Here is a 13,669-nt window from a genome sequence, read left to right as displayed (position 1 = left end):
ATTGCATATACATATGAACAGATGGTCTAGGTGTTACTGAAGGAGGAAGTCTAGATTATTTAGCCCCAAATACTGCCTATATGAAAGTTAAGTGACTTACTCCTTAATCTATAACTTGAGTCACATCACCGTGTTATGGCATCTCTAACTGCCTGATTGCTTAACTTCAGCAAGATGAGCCACAAGCCCCTCAGAATTGACCAAATTTCTCATTCTTCTTCCAAAATAAAGTTCTGTTAGTGACATCACCATCTACTCCTACACACAAGTTCAAACTAACCACTTCAGTGCTTTTTATTGTATGTACATTTTCCTTTAAAAAAAAAAAAGAAAACATTGTTACCTTTGTGTCTTTCTCCCTTGCCTCCAAAGACAGTAAGTGGCTGATTTATGTTAAATTAATCCCAGGAATGCCCATTTTTGTTGTTTCCTTTCCAGCTCCAAAGTAGCCACTGTTGTTGAATTTTTGGGGACTTCAGTCCAGACTATGGGAATAAGCTCCACCTCAAGATACTTCTCTCCTTTAAGCCATCTCACTCTATGCCCAGATGAGACTGCCCAAAGTGGAGTTTAGATTCTGCTATTATCCTAACCCCAAACATTAGACATCCCTATGGCTTGTGGACTAAAATCCAAACTCTTCAACCCGAATTGAAAGCCCTTCCTGACTTGATGCCAACCTATCTCTGAGTCTGATTTTCCAACGTTCCCAGCTCATGCTACAAAAGTGTCCACTCACAAAATACATTTTCCACATCCATCATACTCTTGGGGAGGAGAATAGAGTCTGAACTCTGGAGGAAGAGCATCTGGATTCAAGATCTGGCTTCACCACTGACACAAGATTTTTCTAGGTGTCATCAAGATGTATTTTGAAGAGAGAGCAGATACAACTGGCTGATGGATTGTAAAAGGGGTATCAGAGAAAATGAGTCAAAAGAAAGGCCAAGGTTTCTGGCCTGAGATGTGCAAAGGACCAAGGCACCACAGATACCGAGAGGAGAACAGTGAGAGGCAGGAGAGGGAGCAAGATGAGGAGTCCAGCTGTGGACACCTGACATCAGGGTGTCTATTGATATGTATCCTTCCGGACACAGCTCAGCCATCATCTCCTTTGAATGGCACCACAAATTCTGCCTTCCGCAGCAGTATCCCTCTCTGCTTTCCTCTGGGCACTGCTTTCTCCCTTGCCGGACAGTCGAGCACCTGTCACCTTTCTCCTCCTACACATCTGTCTTACCTGTAAGGGGACTCACATGTGAATCACCTCCACCCCCCACCCCAAAAGGTAGGCAATGATTTTACACCTCAAAAATGTCTGAATGAAAACAAAAATGTATATGAAATTGTTCCTTTTACTTTGCATCATGAGTATCAATAAAACACTTCACACCAGTGACAAAAGTCACCTTCACATCTGACATCCATGCAACAGGCAGAGCATCCTTAGCAGCCAGTCTCTGAAGAGTTCCTTCTAGAGAGGGTGCTTCCGATCCTGCCTAGCATTTTCCATCATCTCATATAAGAACCTGTGATTGTAGATAACTATGGGGAAGCAATCTGATTCCAGATGTGCTACTAAATACCCTTTAATTGGAGCCTATGGCTGCTCTGCCTTTGTATAACTGTAACTGCCTGAGACGTAGGAGCCGCAGGAGATGTGGGTTCGATCCTTGGGTTTGAGAAGAACCCCTGGGGGAGGAAATGGCAACCCACTCCAGTATTCTTGCCTGGAGAATCCCACGGACAGAGAAGCTTAGCAGGCTACAGTCCATGGGGTCACAAAGAGTCAGACACGACTGAAGCGACTGAGCATGCGTGCACACGCTGAACACAACTGAGCTTTGCATATAACTGTGCTATGCTATTGTTCAGCGGCTCAGGCATGGCTGGTTCTTTTGCGGTCTCTGGGTTGAGCATCTCCAGGCTGGGGGAGGGGAACGCTGGGGAGGGAGGAGCCTCCTGATGCACCAGAATGTGTTAGTCACTCAGTCGTGTCCGACTCTGCGACCCCACGGACTGTAGCCCACCAGGCACCTCTGCCCAAGGGATTCTCCAGGCCAGAACACTGGAATGGGTAGCCATTCCCTTCTCCAGGGGATCTCCCCAACCCAGGGATTGAACCTAGGTCTCCAGCATAGCAGGCAGATTCTTTACCATCTGAGCCACCAGGGAAGCCAGCTAGGGTAAAATTAAAGGGTTCAATACTAAAGTAACTGAATGCTAAAATATTAGAAATCATACAAATGATAGTTCCCTATCACAAAGGTCTCGTGGGGAGATGGAGAAAATATTTCCAATTAAGTGACTGAAGCAATTTGTGTTTTTTCTTCTTAAAAGTCTTTACCTGTCCTGTGAAGGTGTTTAAGAGGTGGATCTTCATGACTGTTTTGATTTACGCTCTGGTTCTTGTAACGTATACCAACAGGAATCAGAAAAGTGATGCACAACATTTCCTTGTTAGGGGCCACATTTCTTGCTAGGTGAAGGGAACTACATGCTTCCAAGGAGAACCAGGCCGCAAAGAACACACGTGGCTTCTCTCCCATATGAGGGGCTGTGCTCTTTGCTGTCTGTCTGCTTGCTAAGTTGATTGATAATTTAAAGTTTTCTGGAAAACAGAAGAGTGATCTATAGTTCTGCTGTAAATATCAGTTGTCTTCCGGATGCCCTGGGGATATTTCAGAATGTCCGTGTGTCTGCAGGCCCCACCCCAGACCTACTGATCCTGAATCCCGGGGAGGAGGGCAAGGGGTGAGAGGTGTGAGGGGCAAGGGGAGTAGGCATCTCTGCAGGTGGCTGGAGAGCTGTGCTGCGGCTTTGGGCAGAGCATCCCTGTATCTGAATCCCAGTTCTGTCACTTCCTAGGGGGGTAGCTGCAGCTTGATACTGAGTCCCTCCTCAGCTTAGTTCAGTTCAGTGGCTCAGTCATGTCCGACTTTTTGCAGCTCCATGGACTGCAGCATGCCAGGTCTCCCTGTCCATCACCAACTCCCAGAGTTTACTCAAACTCATGTCCATAGAGTCAGTGATGCCATCCAACCATCTCATCCCTGCCATCCTCTTCTCCTCCCATCTTCAATCTTTCCCAGCATCAGGGTCTTTTCCAATGAGTCAGTTCTTCCCATCAGGTGGCCAAAGTACTGGAGCTTCAGCTTCAGCATCAGTCCTTCCAATGAATATTCAGGACTGATTTCCTTGAGGATGGACTGGTTGGATCTCCTTGCAGTCCAAGGGACTTTCAAGAGTCTTCTCCAACACCACAGATCAAAAGCATCAATTCTTCTGCACTCAGCTTTCTTTATAGTCCAACTCTCACATCCATACATGACTACTGGAAAAACCATAGCTTTGACTAGATGGACCTTTGTTGGCAAAGTAATGTCTCTGCTTTTTAATATGCTGTATAGGTTAGTCATAGCTTTTCTTCCAAGGAGCAAGCATCTTTGAATTTCATGTCTACAGTCACCATTTGCAGTGATTTTGGAGCCCAGGAAAATAAAATCTGCCATTGTTTTTCTGCTTTTTTCCCCCATCTATTTACCATGAAGTGATGGGACCAGATATTGTGATCTTAATTTTTTGAATTGTTGAGTTTTAAAGCCAACTTTTTCACTATCCTCTATCACTTTCATCAAGAGGCTCTTTAGTTCTTCTTTGCTTTCTGCCATAAGGGTGGTGTCATCGGCATATCTGAGGTTATTGATATTTCTCCCACAGTCTTGATTCCAGCTTGTGCTGAACCAAGTCTGAATCAAAATAGAGTCTCTCAGAGTCAGTTTCATCCTCTGTACAAGGTTATCCCATCCACCAGGCTGTCCTAGAGATTGGAGATAATGAACATAAAGGACCAGCATATGCAAGTGGGCAGTGCTCAGTATTGGTAGCACAGACAGCACTTGTTTTATCGAGTTTAGCTTCCCTGGGCTTCCAAGATACTGTGTTTTTTGGAAAGTGTACGGCAGCCCTGCATTGAGCAAGCCTGTTGGCGCCATTCTTCTAACAGCATTTGTTCACCTTGTGTCTCTGTGCTGCTGCTGCTGCTGCTGCATTGCTTCAGTCGTGTCTGACTCTGTGTGACCCCATAGACAGCAACCTACCAGGCTCCCACGTCCCTGGGATTCTCCAGGCAAGAACACTGGAGTGGGTTGCCATTTCCTTCTCCAATGCAGGAAAGTGAAAAGTGGAAGTGAATTCGCTCAGTCCTGTGTGACCCCATGGACTGCAGCCTTCCGGGCTCCTCTGTCCATGGGATTTTCCAGGCAAGAGTACTGGAGTGGGGTGCCATTGCCTTCTCCGTGGTCTCTGTGCTACCTTTTGGTAATTCTCACAATATTTCAAATGCTCCACCAGCAAAGAAGTTACAACTTGCTAAAGGCTTAGACGATGGTTAGCATCTTTTTCTTTATTTTAGAAACAAAGCATTTTAAACTAAGGTATGCACATTGTTCTTAAGACATAGTCCTGCACACTTAATAGACTACAGTATAGTGTAAGCATGATTTTTATGCACCAGGAAACCATAAAAAAAGATTCACGTCACTTGCTTTATTTCTATAGTTGTAGTGGTGGTCTGGAACCCACCTCCTGGTGTCTCCCAGGCATGCCCGGGTGGGACATCAGCACTTCTGTTTGGATGACAGAGCCCTACACAGACGCCCCTGCCTGCCACTGGAGCTCATTCCACTCTTCTGCCTCAGTTCAGTTTGGTTCAGTTGAGTTCAGTCGCTTAGTCGTGTCTGATTCTTTGTGACCTCACAGACTACAGCACACCAAGCTTCCCTGTCCATCACCAACTCCCAGAGCTTGCTCAAACTCATGTCCATTGAGTCGGTGATGCCATCCAACCATCTCATCCTCTGTAGTCCCCTTCTCCTCCTGCCTTCAATCTTTCCCAGCATCAGGGTCTTTTCCAATGAGTCAGTTCTTTGCATCAGGTGGCCAGGGTACTGGAGCTTCAACTTCAGCATCAGTCCATCCAGTGAATATTCAGGACTGAGTTCCTCTGCCTGATTTGCCCCAAACACTCCAACCAGTCTGTCGTCCTTCTTTAACTCAAGCAGGACATGCCAGCTCCCACCTGAGGTCTCAGCTGCAGCTCTGCTCTGTTCTCGCTGCTCACAACTTCTCTCCTTCTAGAACACCACGCATCCTTTCTGTGAGGGCCCCACACCCATCTCCCGGCCCCTGCAGACAGGCCAGCCGCCACCGCACCATCTCTCACATTACAAATGCCTTCCGTTCTCTGCCAGGGCTTCTGATGACCTACTACTTGTATTGCATTGATGTATGTCCTCCTTGCTGATCTTTCCCCACCAGGGTCTTGTCTGTCTTGTGCTCTGCTCAAGTCCCAGTACTTGACACAGCATTTGCTGGCTAAATGAATAACCCTGAAAGTCAAATAGCGCTCAGCCACAATAAATTCAGATAGTACTAGGATTCATCCCTCCAATTCTGCAAATCAAAGACCCATATTACAAATCACAAACACAGGGAATCCCTCTACAAACTGAGAGAGGCAAGCACGTCGTGTCACACAAGTCCACCAGGCTCCCCTGCCTACAGCAGTCAGCCCAGGCTGAAAAGAAGGCGAAAACCATGAGGGAAGGTGTAAGGGAACAAAGCTTCTCGAATTTTCTTCTTTCCTTTTCAGTTTCCCTGTGATATTGTCTTCCCGCATCACTTTTTTTTTTCTTTCTGTAAACTAAAGCCATGCAAAGGGGTCCAAAAATGACAGGTGCCTGCTGCCGTGTGGGCAGTGACTAGAAAGGGGGACGGGGACAGGGAGAGGCAGGACAGGCTCTTCTCCTGATCCAGGGTCCACCAAGACCCCACTGAAGCTTCTAGGGGCCTGGGAAACCACAGTTCTAAATAGGAGCAAAGGTCATAGGGCCAGGTTGCCTGGAGAGAGCTGAAAGTTGTTTTGTTTCTTTTCGTTTTTATTTTAACTTTATTACGCTTTACTGCAGTATGGTTGCTTTACACTGTGGTGTCAGTTTCTGCTGTACAGCAAAGTGGATCGGTCACACACACACATATCTCCCCACTTCTGTGGATTTCCTTCCCACTTAGGTCAGCAGAGAGCGCTGAGTGGAGTTCCCTGTGTCGCACAGCAGGTTCTCACGAGTGATCTGTTTTATCCACAGTAGTGCCCATTTGTCCATTCTAACCTCCCAGCTCATCCCACCACCTCTTTCCCCCTTGGTGTCCATACGTCTACTCCCCGTCATCTGTGTCTCATTTCTGTTGCAAATAAGATCATCGGTACTGTTTTTCTAGATTTCACATGCACGCATCTGATAAACTCTTGGAAACAGCAGCTCCACGTGGTTCTGTGAGAAACCGGGAGACGCAGACTGTCCGCGGCGTTTGTCACTGTAGACGGGGTCCCTGGGCTTTACCCTGGGCTCTCTCTGGTGCAACAAGGGTGAAAGAAGAGCCACTGCCTTCCCGAGGCAGCCTCCATCTCCCTCTCTGTCTGCCTCTGCCTCTCCTTTTCTCTCTCTCTCGTCTGTCTCTCTTTTTTTTCTTAGCTGTTTATTTGTACCTTTTGAGTACATCAGCTGAGAATAAAGCCCTTCCCCTTTAGAACCCACTTCCATAACCACATTTCCATCAGGGCATCCACCAGGCAGGCTAGGAACTCGGAAAACCCTGATGTTGCTATTGGGTCGGTCTTTGGCTTTACTCATAGCTCAGTTGGTAAAGAATCCACCTGCAATGCAGGAGACCTGTGTTCAATCCCTGGGTTGAGAAGATCCCCTGGAGAAGGGAAAGGCCACCCACTCCAGTGTTCTGGCCTGGAGAATTCCATGGACTGCATAGTCCATGGGGTCACAAAGAGTCAGACACAACTGAGCAACTTTTACTTGGTTCAGAGAAGGTTCTCTTTATCAGTGGAGAACTTTCAACACTGCCTTTCATGTTGTGTAAAGCGACTTTACACAACCTGAAAAGGTTCTTGTTTTAATTGACTTTTTGTCAATGTAATTCCTCAGTCACTATTTCTTCTTAGTTTAAGTCAAACTTTCCTGAATGAATTCTTTTTCTTCATTGATTGGCTTTTTTGGAAAGGCTCCCTATCACTTTTCAACGTGCTGTTTACCTATTTTTTTTTTCTTTTATATTTTTCCCTTTATGCTTTTCCCCAGCTAATTATAAAATTTCCCTTCCTTTTATTGGCTTTGTTAGTGTCTGTTTTGAAAGCATTTGGGGAGCTTCTGAAATAAACTTGAACATCACATAGAATGTGGCTTTTAATTACATACTTGTAGGAAGTAAGTGTATGATAAATACAGATTTGAGACCTTTCAGAAACAGAAGTATAGCCATAGTTGGGCTGTCGACGGTGCATATTTCTTGCAAATTGGTCTATTATGTTTTGAACAGTGGAGAGAAAGCTAGCTAGATCTCAAATTCCACCATGTAAGGATGTTCTTTTCCAGACAGCTGTCAGGAGAGTATTGTTGGGGAAGCGAGGCCAGAGGGAAGACCAGAGGCAATGTAGGTCATAATATATAGAACCCACATACGTGATTAATCCCAACATACAGGTCAGGCCCTAATGTACACGACTGATCCTAAGATATATACCCAATTCCAAAAGCAGACAAAGAGGCCACTCACTGCTAAATAAATAAACCACAACAGAGAGAAAAGAAAATCACAGAAGAAAATCCCCAACCCCACCTGAGTGCGGCTGCAGAAGCTGCCGCACTGCCTTGGTAGGTAAACAAGCCAAAGTCATTACATTCCTTTACACAGAAGACCCAAGATAAGTGGTCACCTTCTGGAACATATGAAGGTTTTTTTTTAAAACACGGAGGCCTGTCAGAACCATTCCATGACCCCAGAGGCAGACCCCATCCCTGGACCTGCTGTCTTTCTAGGTGCATTTCTGTGTTGTGGGAACAGCAATTTCTCCCAGGAAAGTCAGTCACCATTGGCGCCAAGTGACTCAACAGTGAAACCGCCCCTCAGGCGAGCTCTAAAGCTGCGTTTCCTCCCAGCCCACAGTGAGCCACTGGCCTGGACAAGGACGCGGGCAGACCACAAGTGTCCCCGCTCACTTCTAGGTCCTCCTAGCCCCTCTCTCCACACAGCAGCTCCCCCATGGCTTCACCTTAGCAGCCCTCCCCTCGCCCCTCACAGTACTGGACACTCAGGAAATGTGCTCTGAGTCTGTTCTTGGCCAGGAAGCACAGAAAAGAACCAATTCTCCCTTAAGACACGCCTCCAGCTTGTGGCATCACAGTATCTAATCCTATTTCCAAAAGCAAAATACCCTCTACTTGCACTTTCCAGCATTAACAAAAACTGATACATTGGGGCTGCAAGGATGACTCATGAAATATTTCTCAAAAGACATAAAATTATGGCAAAACGAAGCTATGGCTCCAGAAATTAAGCCAGCTGCTTGACACTGCAGATCAACTAGGCTTCTGAGAAAAACTTCTTGTAGGAATAAAATAAGAAGGGCTTCTAAGATGCAGCGCGAAGCATTATTTCTAGAGAAAAGATTCTTAGTTTTCAAAACTTCATTTTGGTATTGTTAGACTTATTTAATGGCCTGTGTTCAGATAAAGCAGATTATGTATTTAATTCAGTTCAAGTCAGCAAACAACTCTCAAGCAACTCCTTCGGCTCAGGTTCTGAGACAGGCAGGCAGTTTACAGCTGTTATCCAGTCTTCCATAGACAAAGGTGATGGGCATTGGCCTGATTTTGCGCACACACAGACAGTGGTCAGAGAGACTAATAGCCTATCCCCAGGCACACAGCCATCGGCCGTGCTGCGGGCCAGCCTGGGTTTGTCTCTGGGCCCCCAGGAGCCTGTGCTGAGTTGTTGTGCCCTTAACCACAAACACGCTTGCAGCTCACCTTTCACCCCAAGAAGTCATACAGTGCACAGAGGAAGGGGAGCAGAAAACGATTTTCAACTGAATAAAGTGATCACTGTCATTTTAATGACAGAAATCCACATAAAGTACTCTGAAAGCACAAAGGAGGGATGGATTAATACATATTTAAAAGCAGCCTTGTTACTACAGTCAGGAACACTTCAACCTATCCTCGGGAGGGATATTGCCTTTTTGTTGTTACTGGTACTTGTTTTGACTTTGCTTCGTGTTTTAGAAGGGGAAAGAAACAGCTCTCCCTGTGGGTTGGCTGAGGCCACCTAAAAGCCGTATAAAGGCAGCCTAACTCCATGCGATCCATGCCTCCATGGGGTCATTTGAGAGTTTTAACTGCCACATAAATGTCCACAATTCACCAGTGGGAAAGAAGAACCATAATGAGGCATTCAAAGAACCTTCATGATAAATGCGTCAAGTTACTCAGCTGCTCCAGACCCAAAGATGCTTAAGCTCTGTTCCAAAAAAATAAAGCAGTAACGCAAAGTTTGTTTTGAAATAACATCGAGATTTACCATCAAACTATTAATAACATCACTTCTTATTTTTTTTCATACCTTAGAGGTACAGCTCTCAAAGCTGTCAATTGTCTGACAATAAAGCTAGATGGGGCATGTAACAGGTATAATTTAGTATCTTCTACTACCCAAGGATATAATAAAAGTCAGATTCAAATATACATCCATAAAGCTGATAGAGCAACACCAGAACAGATATGTTCCGCAGTCTTATTCAGCACAACGCCACTGATAAATATTAAAAAGGGGGAAAAGAGAGGAGGAGGAGAAAAGCAAGCCTATTTGCTCCACTGGGGAGGAGACTGGCCCAGATCAGCAGCAGCACGTAAAGCTGCTTTGGGTACACCCACGCCAAATTCAGGGTCAGACGCTGAGTGTCCGGGGCCTGCAGGCCTGGAGACACCATCAGCTTGCACTCAGCCCGCCGACTTTGCTCTTTTCTTGACTATTTCTATGCTTCTGGTCTATTTGGTCTCATCTCAGGGCTCATACCTTTAGATAAACTCTCTTTATTTTCCTTCCCAAATGGAAGATCATTTTTCTGCTTCACTCCATCTCCATTCGAGACCTACTTTCTTCTCTTTTCCTTTCATTTTCTCGACAGTAATCAGACCCCCTTCATCCAAGCACACCCCTTTTATGTAAGCGGCCTGACTCTCAGATGTGCTGTGATCAAGGCTGGAAGCCAAAGAGTTGCATCTCGTGTACAAAGTAATCTTTTAGACAGCTTTTATTGAAATAATGCAAATCAATGCAGCACAAAACCACTCTTGTAAATGAATGCCAGACAGACTCAACCTGGCCCGCTCTTGTTTATGCTACACGTAGGAGAAAGAGGAGAGAGGGAGAATGTCCTGCATTCCTAACGTTTCCACTGATTTGTTATCATCTACTTAGCCTTTCCACAACCCTTTTGAAGATTATTTAGATAAATCATCAGATGCCAAAGAACACAGTGCTCTTGACAGAAGGACTATCCCAAGTTACAGTCACTTCAACCAAAACATGTAAAGATTTCAAGGGAATCCCAAAGGCCTCCCTTAGGAACCATCAGCTCTCTGGCCAACTTACTTAAATCTAAACCAAGGAACTAGGGGACTCCCTGGTGGTCCAGTGTTTAAGAATCCAGCTTCCAATGCTGGGGACGTGGGTTTGATCCCTGGTTGGGGAATTAAGATCCCACATACCTAGGGCCAACTAAGCCTGTGTACCCCAACTAGAGGGAAGTCTGCACGCTGCAACTAGAGAGGCCGGCAATGAAAGATTCTGCCCGCCACACGAAGCTACTGCAACCAAGATCTGATGCAGCCAAATGAATACATAAATACTCAAAAAATAAAAATAATAAAACAAGAAACTGGAGAGAGTTCTAGACTGAAGGAGCCAGTGCATTTATCAGTGCAAACTATGTTGTGTATTGAAGCTGGAGGTCACCTGGTTCCAAGTCAGTTTGAATGAGTTTTGTTGTTTGTTACCTGTTAATGCTCAGTTGTGTCTAAATATTTGCAACCCCAGGATCCGTAGCCTGCCAGGCTCCTCTGTCCATGGGATTTCCCAGGCAAGAATACAGTAGTGGGTTGCCACCTGCTACACCAGGGGCTTTTTCTGTTAGACAAGACGCCAGGGATGGGAGGGTGCAGCAGAATGGGAACCCAGTGCTGGAATGAACGGGAAAACCGTGAAAAGACCCCAGGGCATGTTCAGGAGAAAAATACTTCCTGCTCCCTAAGAAACCTGTCAATTAAGAGGCAGCTTCCTGTTCCCGGGATTCTGAAGTGAGAGCATTCTAGAACCTCCAAAACGCTGATCGTACACAGCCTAGTGCTGCTCAACCCACTTTCAGGTGGTCATGCTACACAGAAAGATAGAGTGAAATAAAAAAGTTTTAACAGTAGATGCTATTTGGAGTTTTTGTTTTTTAAGTTTCACATCCCACTGACCCAATCTTCCGGAACAATGCTCTTAGCAGATCCTGTACACACCGCCAGTTGTGGTACACAACTGGTGTGTACATGCCGCCAGTACACAACCGGTGTGTACACGCCGCCAGTACACAACTGGTGTGTACACGCTGCCAGTTGAAAGCCAGGTGCCACCTCTTGACTTGTTTCCAGTTAGTCACCATTTGGTCACTCAGCAGCCAGACAGTGGACAGCGGAAGGAAGGGCTGTGTTACGAACTGAAAACAGTTGCTCCCAAATACATACACACACAGTGGCCTAAACACATGGGTGGACTCAGCACACCCTAGATGCCCATCGTTCTAATTCTTTGGAGCCGCTGTCTCTCGTCCTTTCTGTCTCCAGGTGTGGCTACATCTAGCTCCGCCTCGTGCCTTCTGCTGGGCACTTTTGCCCTCATAATCCCTCAAAAAATATTGAAAATAAAATTTTGTGCCTACATTGGTATAAAGACAGACATAGGATCATTGTATTAAAACGTTTTCTTCAACCTAAATTTTTTTTCTTTTTTAATTTCTTTCTGACTTTTAAAGGCATTAACACTTTTTCATAGGTCTCTAAAGTATGGTGGACATAGGCTCTATACCAACTGTGCCTCATGGATGTCAGCCCTGGGTCTGGCCATCGCCTCTGTATTCCAGACCAGATAGAGGGCAGGAAAGGGGTAAAGGGCTCACCTCCCCAAGTGAGATGCAATGTACTTTCCTGGAAGATCCTACCGGACTGCCTAGAGCTTAGTTACATGACATCCAGAGTGACAAAGGGGTCTGGGAAATGTAGTCTTTATCATAAGCGTGAGCCAGGCAGCTAGTAGAATCTGCTGAAATTGCCTATCCAGGCAGATGAATATTGCTGGTAAATGAATGAATGTGACTTGGAGCCAACAGTAAAAATGTAATCTCTGAGAGATAGTATTTGAGATTTCTTTCAAGGCAGCCCATACCAAAAAATATGAAACAAACAAAAACACCCTTGCCTGTTTCCTTACACCTCAAATTCCTGGACAGGAACTTCATTTGAGCACATATATCTCCTGCCATCCTTGTCGCCCATCCTCCATGCTTCCATTAGGTGACCTGTAGACCCCTTCCCCCTGATTCTAAGGCTCAGTTAAAATACATTCTCCTGGAGGAGCTCTTCCTAAGAGTTCCCTGCAGGTTCAGGGCCCACCCAGGCCCCAGGCCCACATGACCCACTCTCTTTGCACCTCACCAAGTAGTTCCCAAGTTCAGTTCAGTTCAGTCGTTCAGTCGTGTCCGACTCTTTGTGACCCCATAAATTGCAGCATGCCAGGCCTCCCTGTCCATCGTCAATTCCCGGAGTTCACTCAGACTCATGTCCATCAAGTCGGTGATGCCATCCAGCCATCTCATCCTTTGTCATCCCCTTCTCCTCCTGCCCCCAATCCCTCCCAGCATCAGAGTCTTTTCCAATGAGTCAACTCTTCGTATGAGATGGCCAAGGTACTGGAGTTTCAGCTTTAGCATCATTCCTTCCAATGAACACCCAGGACTGATCTCCTTTAGAACGGATTGGTTGGATCTCCTTGCAGTCCAAGGGACTCTCAAGAGTCTTCTCCAACACCACAGTTCAAAAGCATCAGTTCTTCAGCACTCAGCTTTCTTCACAGTCCAACTCTCACATCCATACATGACTACTGGAAAAACCATAGCCTTGACTAGACGGACTTTTGTTGGCAAAGTAATGTCTCTGCTTTTGAATATGCTATCTAGGTTGGTCATAACTTTCCTTCCAAGGAGTAAGCGTCTTTTAATTTTATGGCTGCAGTTCCCAAGTAGCCTCTAGTAAACCGTTTGCTTTCTGGCACCTTCTCACCATTCACAAAGACTTGTTGAATGAATGAATGTCACTGGATTTTGATTAATTGTGTGTTTGTCTCTGATCATCAGCCACGAATGGGGTTTCCCTGGTGGCTCAGTGGTAAATAATCTGCCTACCGATGCAGGTGATGCAGTTTGATCTGGAAGATCCCCTAGAGGAGGAAATGGCAACAGGTTCCAGTATTCTTGCTTGGAGAATTCCATGGACAGAGGCGCCTGGTGGGCTATAGGCCATGGGGGTCACGAAGAGCTGGATATGTCTGTACACACACACACACACACACACACACACACACACACTAGCCCCAGACTCTGAGAGATACATCCATATCCAATTCACAGCCTCTGAGAGAGTTTGGCACAGAGTAGGTACTCAAGGAAAGACTGCTGAGTGGAAAGGTAAAATTCTAATGGCTTAGTAATTGATCATTTTCC

This window comes from Bubalus kerabau, chromosome 9 (assembly GCF_029407905.1).
Source record: "Bubalus kerabau isolate K-KA32 ecotype Philippines breed swamp buffalo chromosome 9, PCC_UOA_SB_1v2, whole genome shotgun sequence".
Taxonomy (NCBI): Eukaryota; Metazoa; Chordata; class Mammalia; order Artiodactyla; family Bovidae; genus Bubalus; species Bubalus kerabau.
The sequence above is the reverse complement of the archived record's forward strand: the minus strand, read 5'-3'. Positions refer to the sequence as shown.